General features: G+C 32.8%; 1 long non-coding RNA gene across 1 annotated transcript; it reads right to left on the bottom strand.

The window, feature by feature from the left end:
* Positions 1–18,521: 18,521 nt before the first annotated feature.
* On the bottom strand, positions 18,522–18,931 carry LOC123205279. The gene is made up of 2 exons (XR_006499829.1): positions 18,818–18,931; positions 18,522–18,714 (listed from the first exon to the last, which is right to left on the bottom strand). It is a non-coding gene; the product is annotated as an uncharacterized LOC123205279 (long non-coding RNA).
* Positions 18,932–19,371: the final 440 nt, after the last annotated feature.

Below are 19,371 nucleotides of genomic sequence, written 5' to 3'. Positions count from 1 at the left end.
TCGAGTTCGGTGAGGGTCATATCCAGAGTTTGATGATCAGTATGTTAAAAGTTAGTAAAATGTTGAAAAAGGGGTGTACAGGATATTTGGCTCATATAGTGAGCAAGGTTGAGTCAAGCCCAACTATTGAGGAAACACCAGTGGTACGTGAGTTTCCAGATATGTTTCCAAGTGAGCTACCGGGATTAGCTCCTGAGAGAGAGATTGAGTTTAGTATAGAGTTGGCACCTGGCATAGCACCTATTTCAAGAGCACCTTATCGAATGGCCCCTGCCGAGTTACAAGAGTCGAAAAAGCAGCTTCAAGAGTTATTAGATCACGGTTTTATCAAACCGAGCCATTCCCCTTGGGGAGCTCCCATCCTATTTGTGAAAAAGAAAGATGGGTCCATGAGGATGTGCATTGATTATAGAGAATTAAATAAAGCCACAGTTAAGAACAAGTACCCGTTACCCAAGATTCATGATTTATTTGATCAGTTGAAGGGATCTGTGGTCTTCTCCAAGATAGATTTGAGATCTGGTTATCACCAGGTGAGAGTGACAAAGAAGGATATACCCAAGACAGCTTTCCGAACGAGGTATGGCCATTTTGAGTTTGTAGTGATGCCATTCGAATTGACAAATGCCCCTGCAGTATTTATGGATTTGATGAACAGGATATTTCACGACTGTCTGGATAAATTTATTGTGGTATTCATTGATGATATCCTAGTATATTCTTGCAGTCGAGAGGAGCATGAACAACACTTGAGGTTTACCCTCCAGAGATTGAGAGAGAAACAACTATATGCCAAATTCTCAAAATGTGAATTTTGGCTAGATAGAGTTACCTTTTTGGGGCATGTGATTTCAGCAGAGGGTATATCAGTGGATCCTAGTAAGATTGAGGCAATAGTTGAATGGCAGAGACCAAAGACAGTCAAAGAGGTTCGTAGTTTCCTAGGTTTGGCAGGGTATTATCGGAGGTTTGTGGAATGATTTGCCAGATTAGTTAGACCTCTTACAACCCTCACGAAGAAAGCAATGCCATTTCAGTGGTCAGATGTCTGTGAGACAAGCTTCCAAGAATTGAAAAGAAGATTGACTACTACTCCGGTGTTAGCACTTCCAGAGGAGGGAGTTGAGTATGATTTATACACCGATGCCTCACACGGTGGTTTAGGAGCAGTGTTGATACAGCGAGGCAAGGTGATAGCATATGCCTCAAGACAATTGAAAGAATTTGAAACTCGATACCCCACTCATGATTTGGAGTTAGCAGCGGTGGTTTTTGCTTTGAAAATTTGGAGACACTATTTGTATGGGGTAAAATGTAATATTTATACTGATCATAAGAGCCTCAGATATTTCTTCACTCAAAAGGAATTAAATATGAGGCAGAGGCGATGACTCGAGCTAGTAAAAGACTATGATTGTGATATTAAATACCATCCAGGCAAGGCTAATGTGGTTGCAGACGCCCTCAGTAGAAACGTGATGATATCACAATTGACGGTCCAGAGAGAAATTCAGAGAGAGATGGACCGAGAGCAAATTGAGCTCGTGATTGGAGCCTTCGCCAGATTAGAGATTCAGCCTACTCTCATAGATGAAATTCGAGAGGCTCAGACACAAGATGAATGGTGTCAACAGAAAATTCAGAAAGTAGAAGAGGGTCTCGAGGTAGATTTTCAAGTATCGAATGGAATTCTCAAATTTAGAGATCGAGTGTATGTTCCCCAGATAACTGAATTGAGACAAAGAATTCTTACAGAAGCTCATAGTTCTCTTTACACTGCCCACCCTGGGGGTGTAAAGATGTATCAAGATTTAAAAAGATATTTTTGGTGGTCAGGCATGAAAAAAGATATAGGTGAGTTTGTTACTAGATGTCTCACCTGTCAGCAAATTAAAGCCGAACACCAGAGACCTGCAGGGTTACTTCAGCCTCTGCCTATTCCAGAATGGAAATGGGAGCATATCTCCATGGACTTCATTAGTGGACTCCCTAGAGCTCAGAATGGATGTAATGCTATCTAGGTGATTGTTGATAGATTGACTAAGTCAGCTCATTTCCTGTCCATCAAAGATACTACTACCACAGATCAGTTGGGGAGATTATATGTTAGGGAGATTATTAGATTACGTGGTGTACCCAGGACCATAGTATCTGATCGTGATACGAGATTTGTATCAGCTTTCTGGAAGAGTCTCCAAAGATCCTTGGGTACTAATTTGGCATTTAGTACAGCTTATCATCCTCAGACAGATGGTCAGACGGAGAGGGTTAATCAGATTTTGGAAGACATGTTGAGAGCTTGTTGTCTTGATCATAAAACTACATGGGTAGAAATATTACCCTTAGTGGAGTTTGCTTATAATAATAGCTACCAAACGACTATTCAAATGGCAGCTTATGAGGCATTATATGGTAGGAGGTGTCGTTCTCCTCTCCATTGGGATGAGATAGGAGAGAAAAAGGTGTTATCCCGATCTCTTGGGCCTGAGTTGACCCAGAAAATGATTGATGATGTCCAATTGATCAGGCATAGAATAAAACAGGCCCAGGATCGACAGAAAAGCTATACAGATCGTCGACGTCGAGACTTGGAATTCAATGTAGGTGAATTTGTATTTGTAAAGGTTGCTCCATTCAAGCATTTGATGAGATTCGGAAAGAAGGGAAAACTAGCTCCCAGATTTATTGGTCTATATGAGATAATTGAGAGAGTTGGTAAAGTGGCTTACAGATTGGCCTTACCAGCGAGTATGGACCAGATTCATGATGTATTTCATGTCTCATCGTTAAGAAAATGTCTTGGTGACCATTCCCAAGTTGTAAATACAGAAGATATTAAGTATCAGAAGACCTTAGTTATGAAAAAAAACCAATTCAGATACTCGACAGGAGAATTAAACAACTAAGGAATTGACAGATTCCTCTAGTAAAGGTCTTATAGAGAAACCAAAAAGTAGAGGAGGCCACCTGGGAAATGGAGCAAACCATGAAGGAGAAATATCCAGAGTTGTTTTTATGAATTTCGAGGACGAAATTCTTGTAAGGGGGGAAGAGTTGTAATACCCTCAGGTATATTCCAGGGGTAATTATGTCTTTTGACACTATTTTGAGATTTTTCCCATTTTAAATATATATATGTATGGGTGTTATATATATATATATATATATATATAGTTATTTTATATATATATATATATAAATACAAAAAAACAAAAAGTCAAAAAGCAAAAGAAAAAAATGAATAAATAAATAAAACACAAAGATATATATGTAGATATATATATGTATATAATTACCTAAAGAAAGAAAAAGTCAACAAAGGCAACTCCCACCTTTGTTTATCACCTTCTCCGTCCATTCCAAAGAAAGGCAGCCTTCTTCATGCTTTTTCTGTGTTTCTTGAAGAAAAAGCAAAGATTTGAAGAAAAGTTGGTGATTTGGAAGGCTTTTGGAAGATAAATAAGGAAAGAAAAGAAAAGGAAGCACTTGGAAGCTTTGGTAACCAAAGATCTCCTTCCTTCTCCTTTTATCTATGTTTATATGCATGTTATGTGAATATGTTAGTGTGTTTTGGTATTGATTTAAAGTGATATTGATGATAAAGGAAGCAAAACAAGGAGGAGGAAGCCAACTTACAAAGATTTGGCTTGAAACAAGGTAAGGGGAATCATTATTGATATGTTGCATGTTTTAAGCTTTTGATTCCTTGGATCTATGTTATAGATGATGATTTTGAAGTTGAGGAATGTTGTTTTGCCATTTGGGATGTCTATGTATGTGATTTTGTTCATGGCAGAAAGTTGCAGAATATTTACAGTTTTTGCCACTGAGTTCGTCCCATGTTTTGGCTGCCTTATTTGATGAATTATGAGTACTATTATATCTCGTTGGAAATCTCTTTGAATCCTCTTTCCAATGATATATAGCTTGTATGAATTAGAGATCATTTGAATTGTTAAAGATTGTATAAACCAAAAGGACTGCTTTATCAAATAAACAGGGGAGGCAGTTTTTGCCACTGACTTTATCTGCTGTTTTGACTGCCTGATTGAATGAATTATGAGTGCTATTATAGCTTGTTGGAAAGATCTTTGAATTCTCTTTTCAACGATATAAAGTTTGTATGAATTAGAAACCTTTTGGGCTGTTAAATTGTATGAAAAGAATGCTGCCCTGCTAAATGTCTGTTCTGTGAACAGTATTTCGTAATTTTATCACTGAGTTTAGCTCACGTTTTGACTGCCTTATATATTGAATTATGAGTGCTATTATAGCTCGTTGGAAAGATCTTTGAATCCTCTTTTCAACGATATATAGCTTGTATAAATTAGAAACCGTTTGGGATGTTAAATTATATGAAAAAGAAGGCTGCCCTGCTAAATGACTGTTCTGTGAACAGTGTTTCATAATTCTGGGCAAGAAAGAAAGAAGGAAAGAAAGAAAGAAAGAAAGAAAAGGAAGAAGAAAGGAAAGAAAGGAAGGGAAAGGAAAGGAAAGGAAAGAAAAGAAGAAAAGAAAAAGAAAGAAAAACAAGAAAAAGAATTTGGGGCTCAAGATTTAGGGGTCGTCCCAAGAGTAATGTCTGGTGCGTTATGAATAAATTTAAATGGAAGCAAAATTAGTAAGATATAAGACCCGCATGCATGCTATAAACTATGAGGGGGCACTTTACACTACACCGCCCGCAGTAGGGCACGTCCGCAGTAGAACACGTCCGTAGTAGGACATAGACCCCCAGTAGGGTCCGCTCGCAGTAGAGCATGCTCGCAGTAGAGTTTAATTCAGAGTCAGAAATAGTGTAGTGAAAGAAAAAGAGCTTGAACTTAGAAAAGTGTCAAATCCCTATAGTTAGCTTCCAGAAAGTATTAAATAGACACCAGACGGGACAAAGTATGACTCAAATAGTAAAGAGTGAACTAAATTACCCCCTCAATCTCTCATAGAGGTTAGAATGTGAGGTTAAGTCTCAAAAGTGAGTTAGAACAGAAAAAAAAGAGAGAGATAGTTTACTTGATTCTTTCCCCTTACTGAGTGTTCTTATCACTCACTCCCTTTTCTTTCCTGATTGCAGGTACAGGTGATCGAGGTAGCTGCGAGGCAGGGTCAGGTTAGTGTAGGTAGATCCGGCTGGAGCAGGTTATCTCTGGTTTATATTACATGCATACAGTGGCATGTTCTTATCGACTTTTAACTTTTTGAGATTATGGTACAGTTACATATGATTACTCCATGTTTTTAGATACTTTCAGATGAGTCTTCATATGAGTATATACATCTTTTGTTCGCTTCCAGATTTTTAGTTTTCTTGGAATACTTCCTAAACACTTTTAATGATGCGTTTATTTTAAAGTATTTTTAAAAAGAAAAAAAAATAGACACTTCGAATATTAATTCGTAACATTTTTCCTTCGGTGGGTAGTACTTCTAGGGAGGGATGTTACAAGTACAGTGCACCTTTTGTCCAATATTTGATAAACTTCAAAATTTTGCTTGATGAATGCTCCCCCTGATGAATGTTTTCCCTCTTTGTAGTATGATTAACGTGATTGCTTGTTGAGCCAACTCATACCGATGTTATACACTAACTTTTCAAATGTTGATGTCAGTAGTGTCTTAGTGAACAAATCTGTAAGATTCTCACTAGATCTTATTTGCTTGACATCAATCTTTTTACTCTGTTGGAGCTCATGAGTGTAAAAGAACTTTGGTGAGACATGTTTAGTTCTGTCTCCTTTGATGTATCCACCTCTAATTTGGACAATACATATTGCATTGTCTTCATATAATATGGAATGAGTGTTTGTTGTAAAAGGAAAACTGTATGCATTCTGGATATGATGGATGACAAACCGTAACCATATACATTCTCGACTGGCTTTATGGAGAGCTAAAATTTCTGAATGATTTGAAGAAGTTGCAACCAAGGTCTGCTTGGTAGAGCACCATGATATAACTATGTCATTATAAGTAAAAACATAACCTATTTGTGAACGGACTTTATGAGGGTCAGAAAGATAACCAACATCTGTATATCCAACCAAACTAGGATTTTTAGGGGATTTGATAGAATAAAATAATCTCAAATCTCTAGTTCCATATAGGTAACAGAGTATATGTTTGATTCCGTTGGCGACAGGTTGGTGCAAAGCTAAATCAAGCTAATAAATTAACTGCGAAGGATATATCCGGTCTCGTGCATTGGGCCAAATATAATAAGGCTCTAATGGTATTAAGATATGGTACTTCAGGACTAAGTATCTTTTTATCTTCTTCTTTAGGATGAAATAGGTCTTTTTTTGGATCAAGAGACCAAACAATCATTAGGGTGCTCAAAAGATAAGTCTTATCCATATTAAAGTGTTTTAATAATTTTTCAATATACGCTAATTGATGGATAAGTATTCTATTTGAATTGTGCTCGATCTGCAGACCGAGACAATATTTTGTTTTTTCCAAATCCTTCATTTTAAATTCTTTTTTCAGATATTCAACAGTTTTTTAGAGCTCTTTAGGAGTCCTAATTAGATTCATGTCATCAACATAAACTGTTATAATAGCAAATCCCGATTCTAACCTTTTGATAAAGATACATGGGCATATAGGGTCATTTACATAATCCTATTTTTTCAAATATTCACTGAGGCGATTGTACCATATACGTCCGGATTGTTTTAATCCATACAATGATCGTTGTAATTTAATTGAGTACATGCCTTTTGAATTGACTTTTTTTACTTCAGGCAATTTGTATCCTTCAGGGAGTTTCATATAAATTTCAGTGTCCAAATTTCCATACAAATAAGCAGTAACTACGTCCATTAGACGCATATCTAATCCTTCAGAGACTATTAAACTGATTAAATATCTGAATGTGATTATATCCATCATAGGTGCATATGTTTCATCAAAGTCTATACCGAGCCTTTGGGAAAAGCCTTATGTTACAAGTCTAACTTTATATCTAGCAATTTCATTTTTCTCACAAATACCCATTTATATCCAACGGGTTATACATCTTGAGGTGTTGGAATTACAGGCCTAAACACTTGACGTTTTGCTAGAGAAGCTAATTTTGCTTGAATTGCTTCTTTTCATTTAGGCCAATCATGTATTTGTTTACACTCAGCTATAGTACGTGGCTTAAAATCATCATCATTCAGAATTTCAATAGCTACTGCAAATGAGAATATATCATCAATTATAATTGTTTCATGATTCCACATTTCTCGTGTATGAACATAATTTAAAGATATTTCAATATTCTCATTTTCCTGTTCTTCAGGATTTTGTTCTACTTCAGAGGTTTGTGTTACTTCAGAGACTTATGCCACTTTAGAGGCTTGAGTCTCTTCAGGGACTATAACCTCTTCTGAAGGAATATTAGAGAGTGTGGATTTTTCAATTATCTTAAGATCATCATGATTGATATTTGTTTGATTATTTACTTTTTTTTTTCGAGGAACAGTGTCCTTCAATCCAATAGGTCTACCACGCTTCTAGCGTGTAGTAGATTGATCAGTCATGACTCGAATAGACTGTTCAACAATCACATTGATTTTTGCTGATGCATTAGCAACTGAAACATGTGATGTTGTCACTTTTGCCGTATCTAAAAAGGAAAAGGCATTTGGTTGGCAATAATTTGTAATCACACTATCCTTTGTACTTTAGTTTCACTTTGGGATGTGTGAGGATCTAAATGAGACATGGTAGGTACATACCAAGTAAGTTCATGCCTAACTTCAGGAGGTATTTTCTTTTCCCCTAAAGATGGGAAAGTTGTCTCACCAAAGTGACAATCTGTAAATCGTACGGTAAAAAGATCACCTGTTAATGGTTCCAGGTACCTGATAATAGATGGTGAATTATATCCAACATATATTTCCAAACGACGTTGGGGTTCCATTTTTGTGCATTGAGGAGACGCAATAGGGACATATACAATACAACTAAATATTCTCAAATGAGATACATCAGGTTGGTAACCAAGGACTAATTGTAGAGGAGAATATTGATGATAAGAAGAAGGTCGTCAGCGAATTAATGCTGCAGCATGTAATATAACATGTCTCCACATAGAAGTAGGTAATTGACTTTTTAGTATTAAAGTGCGTGCAATTACCTGGAGTCTTTTGATAAGAGATTCAGCTAATCCATTCTGTGTATGGACATGCGGGACTGGATGTTCAACCTCAATCCCTATAGACATGCAATAATCATCAAATGTTTTAGATGTAAATTCACCAGCATTATCTAGCCGTATTAACTTGATCAAATAATTTATGAAATGTGTTTTTAATTTGATAATTTGTGCTAATAGTTTAGCAAATGCAACATTTTGAATAGGCAATAAACAAACATGAGACCATCATGTAGATGCATCAATTAAGATCATAAAATAACGAAATGGCCCACTTGATGGATGAATGAGTCCACATATATCCCCTTGAATCCTTTGCAGAAATGATGGGGATTCACATCCAATTTTGGAAGGAGATGGTCTTATTACTAATTTGCCTTAAGAATAGGCGGTGCAGAATTGTTCACTGGACAATAAAATTTTATGATTCTGTAATGTATGTATACGTGAATTTTCAATAATCCTATATATCATTGTAGATCCAGGGTGGCCTAAACGATCATGTCAAAGCGTAAATGCCTTTGGATCAACGAACTTCTGGTTCAATACTGTGTAGGTTTCAATTGCTTTTATGATTGTATAATATAATCCAGATGATAAAGCAGACAATTTTTCTAATATAAGCCTTCTTCCAGAGGCATTACTAGTTATACAGATGAATTTTGTATCATTTTCACTCATGGTTTCAAGATGATAACCATTTTTTCTTATATCTTTAAAACTCAGTAGATTTCTTCTGGATCTACTTGAATATAATGCATCATTGATGTTTAATTTGGTTCTATTATTTAACATAATGGTGGCTCTTCTGAAGCCTTCAATCAGATTGATTGATCCTGATATAATATTAACCTTAGCTTCAATCAATGCTAAAGTTAGGAAAATTTTCTTTTCCTTAAGAATTGTGTGCGTTGTTGCACTATCCACCAAACACATATCTCCTTCATCAGCCTTTGAAGTCAATGCTTCAATTTTGGAGTCTATTTCCTTTCATTTAAAAATTACATTAGTTATAACGTACACAAAATATTGAAAGGAAGAGAACATGACAATAAAATACAAAATAATATGCATGACTCCAAAATAAATATATAGATGGATTTAATTATAAAAATTTTGGGCATTTCTATCACTATTTAAGCGACCCATATTTTTATTCTTTGAAGAAAATTTGAAACATCAAGATTTATTATATCGACAGGATCTAATTTATCAAAAATTTAATTCTTGTGGGTGCTTAATATAGATTCACCCAATGTTTGTGTGTACTACAGGTACACCACCAATGACATTTATAACCACACTTATTGTTTTGTGGTTTACTCTGTATTATAATTTATTTCGTCTTAGTCTTAGTCCACTTCTGGTGGTGTGACTGAGATTTTCTATTATTTCTCATATCCAAGATAACTACTTCTGGTAGTTGCATTCACTTCAGGGAACGATGTAATACTTATGGGGTAAATTACTCATACTCATGATAACTACTTCTGGTAGTTGCGTTCACTTCAGGGACCGATGTATAATGAGAAAATATTAATTCAGAATTTTCTTTTCTGATATTGCTTCTACAAGAGCATAAAATAAAATGCGACGAATATTGTATATTCCACATTCAGGAAAAGATTATGAATATTGCAGAGTTATACTAAATTATAGAGCCATTTAGAGTATTATTGAATTTGATGCTCAAATTTATCTGTCAAATTTCTCCACAAATTTAATGTATTTATTATTATATCCATATTTTAGCTTGCAATCCTTCAAAGATATGACGCCGAAAAATAATAGTTTTGTATTTGTCCTTCTGGGATATTTTATTTAGTTAGTTTTTCAAGGCTCATAAATTCTAGGTGGAGACTCATGTAAAAAGCATATTTAATATTATCCATCCAATTATAGGAACTTCAAGTTTAATTATTGTCATATTTACAAAACTTCTGGTTTTTTAGCCAATATATATGAGTTAATGTTTGAAACTTCAGGTTCAAATACTATCTTATATTTACAAAATAGCTGATTTGTAGGAGAATTATTGAGATTAATTTTGGAAGCTTCAGATCCATATATTATCCCATATCTACAAAACTTCTGATTTTGTAATTAGTATTCAGAATATTATAATAGTATTTTGATTATATTTTGGACTTCAAGTCCATATTTTTCACACTTTATGCAAATTTCAGGTTGCAAAGGTGATATCATTATTCTAAAATATATACTTTGATGAAACTTGGGACTTCCAGCTCATATATATGTATTTTCATGATTTTACAAACTTCAAGTTGTAAATCGTAAAACTTGGGACTTTGGGCTTATATATATATTCTCACGATTTTATAAGTTTTAGGTTGTAAATCGGATATAAATAAAAATAAAGATTCAAATAAATAAAGATATAAATAAATAAATATTTAAATAATATCAAGACTTCTGGTCCAGATTCTTGGTTTTTATAAACTTCAGGTTACAAATGATATTTATAACTTCAGGTCTAAATTTATGATTTCGTAAACTTCGGGTTACGAATGATATTCAAGATTTCAGATCCAGATTCATAATATTCAGGAGTACAGGTCTAGATTCATAATTTTGTAATCTTTAGGTTACAAATAATATTCAGGACTTCGGGTCCAGATTTATGATATTCCAAACTTCAGGTCTAGATTCAAGGGTTTCAGAACTTCAGGTCTAGATTTATAATTTTGTAAACTTTGGATTGTAAATATGATGTAATTATAAAAAAAATTAAATAAAAGTATAACAGAAATTAAAAGATAATTGAAATATCATAACTAAGATATCCTATTTATAATATATAAGCAGCATAACGATGTCATAGAAAGATATAATATATCTGAGCTAATGGTGTTGATAACGTATTATGAATATAATACACAAATATAAAATTATAAATAGATTGAAGAAGAAAGGAGAGGAAGAGAGCAATTTTAGATAAGATCCGGATGGAGAGAAAGAAAATGCATGTATAAAATGAAGTGAGGAGGGGGGCTATTTATAGGCAATTTGCCGCCCTCTAGTCAACAAAGATGGCAAATTTCCAAGCCAATTTTCCAACTCCATTAATGCATTCACACTCCTTTGGCCAAATTTTCTTCTCATATGCTTGCCATAATAAATGTTTTCCCACCCCTTTTTCTTGACTTCATTTGGTGGAAAGCCACCTGGAGATCTATAATAGGGTGAACCAACTTATGATTATTTTTGTCAGTGCTTGAAACTGATAAATCACCAACTTGTAGAGCTTTAGTATAGCTTATTTAAATAATCAATCCTCAAATATTTGAGATAACTTACATGAATAATCTAACCGTGGATTATAATCATTTTTTTAAATTATTTAAGTTATAGTCTAAAAGCTAAAAGAATTGTTTTTTCTTTTTTTAAATTATTGGATTATTAGATTTAATAAATTTTTTCCAGTCCTAATCCAAAAGATAAAGTACTAGTCATGTTAAACATTTTAATAAAAAAAAATTGATTATTAATTATGATTATTCATAATCTAATAATTATAAATTGTGTTGAATATGTAAAAATTGGTTATCGCATGATCAGTTATTCCTTATTAGAATTCATAATCACAATTCAATAATCATAAGTTGTACTAAACGGGCATATATTAATCTTGATCAATTAAACCATTGCCGAGAATTATACAATAATTTCCAAGCAAAACAATAATATGCAAACAAATTAACACAAAGCAAAAGCAAATTCGATTAATACGAATTCATTAAAAGTAACACAAAATAAAAACATGCATGCATGAAAACTTGAAAAGGTAATTCTTCTGGGGTTCGTTATTTTCAATCCACTAAAAGTTTGCCAAAAACTAATTGATCACAATCTTTTCAATCTGGAAAGCCTTAAAAAAACATCATCAGTGATAAAAGGGGGTTTGATCCAAAAAAAGCATTGGCGATAGTGATTACACTAGGGTTTTGGTTGCTCAAGGCAGAGATTGCAACTACACTACCATTTCCCACATTACTTTGGAAGTGAGGAAGCCCTATTGGAAACACAAACATATAAAGCACCTTTGTGATGAGTCTGTCTTCAAGGTTTGAAGTGATGAAACTAAAAAAAATAGTGCCCTCCATGACAGTCAGAATCTCAGTATAAACATTTTCGTGTATGAAAATCAAATTTCTTATGATTGTAAGGTATGAGGAAAGGAAAGCAGGAATAGCCGAATGATTTCAAAAACATATAATCTGAAGACTTGTTAAAAAAAAAAGAATAAGGACTTGAGATAGATAATACTGCAAAAGGCAGTCTATTAATGAGGAAAGTAGCAATTTGGAAGGCTTCCCACCAAAAATTAACAGGCATACATGTTTGAGATAGCAAAACTAACCCCTAACTCTATTATGTATTTATGCTTCCTTTTAGCCTTTCCATGTTGTTGGTGTGTGTATGGGCAAGAAACTTTATATTATATACCATGCTTTTGAAAATAAGGAACTAATGCCTTGTACTCACTACCCAATCAATTTGAACAATTTTCAATTTGAAATCTAATTGCCATTCAACAGTTTTATGAAAATAAGCAAAAATAGATGCAACCTCAACTTTTGATTTTAAAGGAAATAACCATGGATACTTAGTGCAATCATCTACAAAATGAACATAGTACTTGAACCCCTTTCTAAACAGTGCAGGAGCAAGCCCCCATACATCATTGTGCACTAATTTAAAAGGCTTCCTAGCTATAGAATATGAAATAGGAAAATGTCCTTGATAATGCTTGTCATAATGACAATCTTTGCAAAAAGAAAATTTATTAAAATCATCATGCACATTTAAGCTTTTAAAAACAATTATCATTGTCTTCACTTGGTTATGCCACATGTCAATGTCACACTTATTTACACAAAAAATAAAACTATCACAAGCAACCTTATCATTCTTGGTGATCTCATTGGCTAAACACTAGTAGGGCAGATTGGGTTTGAAAGAACAATGGTTGAAGATAGGATCAGAAGGCAATTGGAGTTGGTACAACATATCTTTAAGTGCCCTTTGGAGCAGCACAATCTTAGTGGCCTTGTCTTTCACAAAACAAGAGTCACTAAGGAACTCAACAACGACATCATTATCTTTAGTGAACTTGGATATGCTTAAAAGATTTTTGGTTATTTTAGGTACACACCGAATGTTTCTAAGGTGTAAAAATTTATTATAAAATGAAGTGGGCAATGAAAGAGAACGAGTGTGTGATATGTCTAGACACTCACCATTCCCAACTTAAAGCTATTGAGGTCCTACATAATCTTTTTTGAGAGCAAGTTGATCCACCTTGAAGATGACATGATCTGAGGCTCCAAAGTCCATATACCAACTTAAATCTTTAACTATACCAGGGCAAGCAAAACAAGATTTTTGAGGAAATATTTGTTGAGCTACAATTACAATTAGTAACCAGTCGATTGTCCTACTTGAGCTGCTTCTTGATTCACTGGATAAACATAATGAGTTTGGGAACTTGATTATGATGGATAATACAATTGGGGTGTATGTATTGAGGAATATAACTATGGTTGTGGTAATTGTGAAGGATGAAACTAATGTCTATAATTGAAGCCTGCTAGAGTAGAACAAAAAATTGTAAGATAAGCAACATTAACCATACTATTATTGCTACACTCATATGTTTCTCTGTGTCCCAGGAAGGTAATGTCAAATTTGTAATAACACTGCAAGGCCATATGACCAGTCTTTCCACATAACTGATAAATGACTTTGGGCTTATTAGCATATCTACCTCTACCTCTGCCTTAAGCATATTGACCATTATCATGTGCCACTGATTTGAATGTCTTTTTATTACTTCCATCAACTCTTATTTGCACTTTTGAATCAGCACTAAAGTATAAAGCTCTTGCACTCTATGTATTGACCAGATTTGCAACAACACCCCCATAGTCATAACCAAAAGCTGGAATTTTACTTGGCCTCAGTTTATACTTTTATAAGCTCAATTTCACATCTGCTAAAGACATTTTTTCAATTGAAGAAGCTAAATTGATTATTATAATGGCAATAATCGGTTCAAATTCTGGCCCCAAACCATCTAACAAAAAGTTTAGCAACTCTTCTTTTGTAAGTTGTTGACCACTGGCAAGTAATGTATCATACATCTTCTTAATCCTTCTAATATAATCTCGCACCAAAAGATTACCCTTTTTAAAATTCTGTAAAGCATTTCTAAGTGTAGTTATTTTCACCTTTGATTCAATAACAAAATAGTGCTCTAAAGTATTTCATACCTCACTAGTTGTTGTACAATTTGCTACTGTCCTGAACATATCTTTAGAGATTGATGCAAGTAGCTAGCTCATAAGTAGCTTATCATATCGTCTCCATACAAAATACTCAAGATTTGGTTGTTTAGTATCAGGTACAACACCATCAATATTAAGATAAACAAATAAAACAAGACATAAGACTAAACCTGTGAAATACTCCCTCAAACCATGGGCTTCTACCATGTATAAGGTTTGTGCGTGCCAATATCGGTAGTTATTTTCAATTAGTTTTGGGTGTATAGCTTGCAAGCATAAAATAGGAAATAAGTTAAAGCTCGTTGATGTTACTTTGCTTAATTCTCCACCAATTGATTTTTGTAACTCATGCATAATCATATTCTCTGTGGCAAACAAATTAGAATCGAGACCCATTAGACGTGAGTCGCGAGCTCTAATACAATGTCGAAAATATATTGAGAATATAAGTGTAAAGACTGAAACCTATATTATACAAAATCAATTGGCTTGTGTTAAAGTTTACTTCACACACTTATATACCACTCATTTTACTCAATTTTATTGTATATGAGACTTTTTTGTTTTAATTTAAGTCTCAAACACCCTTATTCAAGTGCAACTATCTAGGCTATTAAATCGATCATTTAGCTCAATTGGTTTTTTGTTAGGTGTGTTATTATTTGTATCTAAGAACACTTTAGGTCATTAGGCATATCATTTGGCTTGTGCTCTGATACTATAAAAAAATCTAAGATTCTGATGAAAAACCTAAGAATTAGATTTTTGTAAATCGTAAGACTAAGGCACAAGTTTTCTTTTGAAATTCCTCAAAATCTTTCATTAACTTGTGAAACAACTTATACAATCATTTATCCAAGCATCTGAGCTACCAATCTGTAACAGAATCTTACATCATTGTCGTTGATTAAAAACAAACTTTTTACAATCTATGGCTAAACATCTATAACAACTGCCATGTAACTAACTAAGCAAAGAAACACAAAATAGAAGCTTCAACTCTTCTAGACTAAAGTTGACTTGTACAGTACTTGAACTAGAACTTTGTAGTATTTGTGCAACTCAGTATTCTTACTTAATATAGCGCATTTTGCACCACCTATATTAATGAAGCTCACTGTGCAAAACACCAAACTCGCTTACCACCATTTGGGCCACATTTGTGCATATTCTTAAACATAATCTAAGCTTCAACTCAACATAGATCAAGGCTTCATTAACTAACTGTATTAACATTACGCATATTTTACCTCTATACCACTTAGAACAATATTATGTATATATATTTTTGATATATAATTTGGATATATAGATAATGATATTATGTGATTAGATATTATTTTATATTTAGTATAAAATTATTTAATTATATAACCATATATCATCTATATACCAGAAGTATTTACACATGATTTTATTGACACCACTTGTAATCAAAATAATTAATTCTAAGTAAGAATTTTGGTGATTACACCTTTGTAAAGTTAAAACTTTCTCATAGTAATACAATTAGCTTGTTCCCAATGATGTAACTACAGAGAGGATTTATTTTAGGGGAATTGAAATTTTTACTCTTATTGTAATCTGTGTATACATAAATACCACTCATTCTAAAACTTAAACAAATATACTACAACAATAATCTATTTCTCCAAAATACTCTTCATTCTACTTTTATGTAGAGATTCTTTTTTTTTCTCTTCTCTGCAACTTTTTTTCTCTTCTTCCTCATCTTTCAAGTGATAAAATAATCATATAGAAAATAGAATAAGTGCTTCAAAAACAAAAAAAGAAAAGAAAAAATTGAAAAAGAAAATAGATTTCAGATTAAGAATTTTTCAAAATAAGGATATAAAAAAAACAACCCACAAAAATTTAATCATATCCATTTTATACCCGAAAAAAAAATAATGATCAAAGAAGATCATTTAGTAGGAGTTCACTGAAAAAAAAAAGGCATTTAATTGAAAAAAGAAACTGAAAAAAAAAAGTTAAAAACAATTAAAAAGGTTAGCCTCAACCAACCTTTAAAATAAAAGACCCACGCCAACCCTTTTTAAATTTACAGCCTTACGCCAACCCCTGGTGTTACGCCAACCCTTTTTTTATATAATATAATATAATTATATTATATTATAATTATATTATATTTATAATAATCCTTTTTAAATTTTAAGGGTTGGCAAATCCAAAACAGCCCAAGGGTTGGCGTTGGCGTGTCACGCCAACCATTTTTTTATATAATTATATTATATTTATAATAATCCTTTTTAAATTTTAAGGGTTGGCAAACCCAAAACAGCCTAAGGGTTGGCGTTGGCGTGTCACGCCAACCATTTTTTTATATAATATAATTATATTATATTATATAATATATTGATTATATAATATAATATAATATTATATTAATAAAGGATTGGCCAACCCTTCTTTTTATTTAATAAAGGGTTGGCATCTGACGCTAACCTTTTTAAAATATAAAGGGTTGGCGTTGACGTTATGACGTTAACGCCGTCAACCCTTAAATTTTCCTTAACTCTTTATTTTTATGTCAACCCTTCTTTCCAAATTTTTTCAACCAAAATCAGTTTTCTGATAATTTTTTTTTAAAATTATTACACTAATAATTCTTTGCAAGTTAATTTATTTCCTGCAAGATTCTGCAATTCATTTTTGTTTTGATTCTTCAGATATATATATATATAGCAATGCTATGTGTACCCATTTTTGGTACACAATTCATGTACACAGTGATGTGTCATCATGTAATTAGGTGATTTTAAAATATGTGTCATCATATAATAAAGAAACATCCAATCACATGATAACACTTCATCTGTATACACAAATTATGTATCAAAAATGGGTATACATAGTTTTATTGATATATATATATATATATAGGTATATATTGATGTATTCTTTACATCTTCAACACCAAGTACACATAAATATAAATTTTGTTTTAAATATTGATACTAAATATTTATATATTTTTTCTCTCTACAGTGCATTAAAAATAAGTACTACTGAAAACTTAGTTTTGGTTTCTCAAGGTTGAAAATAAGAACAATTTAGACATCCTATCCTATAAAGTGGTAAAAATGTTTAGAGTTTAAAAAATATGGTATAAATGTATACGTGGGCTCAAATGAGAGTAAAAATTTCAATTTCCCTTTATTTTATATCAATTTTTGAGAATTCGGCCTTCCGCCATTGTCTTTTAATGGCTTGAAAAAGCAAATCCATGGATTGACTAGACATTTCAAGGTATAGTATTTCTTGAAATGATGCTAAAATGAGAAAATTTTCATAGAACAAATTTCACCTCCTTGCCACGATTTAACTATTTAGTCTAACTATATCAAATAGAATATGGTTTCTTTAGGTTATATCTAACTATTAAGTCTAAATTAGTCAATTCAAAATTTTTTCACAAGAATGAGAGAGCTCATACCATTTGAAAATAATTTTTTTTTCTTTCGATCACAAAACTATGTTTATTTTTTTTATTAACTTATTTATACAAATTTATTAAAAGATAAATTAATTAAAACTCTAAACATTTTAAAGTAAATTATTTTTTCATTCTTCCAACCACTAAACAAATCACTTTCTTTTGCTTAGGAGTCTTTTGTTAGAATAAAACTATATTTTTTTTTTTTAATGTATACAAATTAATATATTTTAAACTCTTTGGGTGGGGCTCACCACCAAGCTAATAAGCCTTTGAGAGACTCCAATTCAATAGAGATATATCAAAATTTATGAGAGTGTGGAATCAAACTTGTGTCCCTCTAGCTTCACACTTGGTATTCAACTGTAGGTTCTTCTTAATACATTCTTAATATTTTGTCGTGATAAAGATCCCAAAGATATCTCACAATAATGTTGAATTTAAAGATCGGACAAATGAACGATAATAAAATTATGTACACACAGTTTTGAATATTCAATTAGAGACTTAGATAATATGCTATCATATAATTCACTACTTAAATAGTAATATATTATTTAAATAACTAATTAGATATTCAAAATTGAATTCACATAGCATTAGTCAATGAATGATACTTAATGAATTTAGAAAGGGTATTGATAATTGATCGATGGATTGGTAATCACATTCTTCTTAAAATTTCTTCAAGAATCACGTCTACAACATAAGCAGCCGCAAATTTCTTCAAGAATCACAGTGATACATGCTCATACAGGACACAATTGCATTTCCAAAGCACATAATCTGCTGACACAGAAGCCGGAGCCCTAACAATAATTGGAGTTAGACAGAGAAAGAATTTACAATCAGAAATTTAAGTAATTAAGAGGAAACTAATTAAGAATACAATAAAGAACCAGAGTAACTCACGTTGTTGCAGAAGGTTTTAATAATCAGTTGTGAATAAAGAGGAAGAAGATGATGAATAGAAAGAAGAAGATGTTGGAAACCGCCATGCTTAATGTGCTTGATTTGCCTGAATGAGCATGGTCACACTTTGATGTATAAATAAGGGAATCGATGGTACCTTTTCAATTAGATGAATGCATGGCCGGCCAAGGTTGAGATGAGGATGAAATTAATGGCGGCATTTCCAGATTGAGCCGACTGTGATTTGACAAAATAAATACCTGAAAGCTCTTTGACATACAAATGTCATCGTCCGGCAATTCAATCCAAATTTTTTGTATTAGTATATGCATGTCTCTAGGCGTAAATAAACATAGAAATGGAATCAAGAAATCAGGCTTATGCAATAGTAATATAAAGGCCAAAAAGCATTCCCCCACCCCCCACCCCCCACCCCCCGAAGGTTTGTTGAGATAACTTTCCACTCCTTAAGTTTGAAAAAATCAAATTTCCATTCATCCACATTCGTTAGTGAATTATGTTAAATGAAATAACATAAATGTCATTTTGTATAG

Source organism: Mangifera indica, unplaced genomic scaffold (assembly GCF_011075055.1).
Source record: "Mangifera indica cultivar Alphonso unplaced genomic scaffold, CATAS_Mindica_2.1 Un_0003, whole genome shotgun sequence".
Taxonomy (NCBI): domain Eukaryota; kingdom Viridiplantae; phylum Streptophyta; class Magnoliopsida; order Sapindales; family Anacardiaceae; genus Mangifera; species Mangifera indica.
Note: the sequence above shows the minus strand (reverse complement) of the source record. Positions and strands in the feature narration are given on the sequence as shown.